This window comes from Myxine glutinosa, chromosome 5 (genome assembly GCF_964187855.1).
Source record: "Myxine glutinosa chromosome 5, kmMyxGlut1.1, whole genome shotgun sequence".
Lineage (NCBI taxonomy): Eukaryota > Metazoa > Chordata > Myxini > Myxiniformes > Myxinidae > Myxine > Myxine glutinosa.
In genome coordinates this window covers 61968221-61969002 of record NC_136265.1, presented here as the reverse complement: position 1 = coordinate 61969002, position 782 = coordinate 61968221, and positions in this window count along the sequence as shown.

Genomic DNA, 782 nt, shown 5'->3' with positions numbered 1-782 from the left:
ATGAGAACTTGTGATGGGTTGTGTGACAATTCCTGGGAAATCGCTCGTGAAAACTTCAACAACTTGAACAGCGCTCAGTAAGGGCAGTAAGGGCAACCCCCTCCAGGCTGAACAGTTTACATTTTGTATCCCACAGATAGGCCGAGTTAAAATCACGCCCATCTGCTCGGCCATCTCCTTCAGTACACTTGGACGCTTAACTGGTCCCAAAGATTTATCTTGCTTCATCAATTCCGATAAAGACACCAACTAATGTGAAAGACAACTAAAGAACCAATACCGGTAGATGGAACACCCAGTTTCACATCCATCTGAGGGACGGCACACACATTGATGCCTGTGAAACACCAGGATGACGACTTACAGCCGGGTCGGGATTCAAACCCAGGCCAGAGAGTTTAGAGGCGAGTGTGCATAACTAGGCCATACTGGCAGCCCTTACCACATGAATAATATATGAATGATCGTTTTTTTTTTTAAGGCCATTTTTTCCCCGCTACAGCGGGGGTTAGCCTTGCGGGCCCCATGACAACCATGGTTCCCTGTTTGAGACAATGTTTTTATGGCCAGATGCCCTTCCTGACACCAACCCTTAGTCGCCTCTTACGATGCGCAGGGATACGGTGTACCTATTCTAAACCGGGGTACACACCGGGATCATTCATCCCAGCAAGCTGGTACTCAATTTGCCGACCTCGGAAGGATGACAGGCTGAGTCAACCCCCCTGGTGTTAATTTAGCGATCGACCGGGATTCGAACCCAGGATCCTAGGATCCCAAGC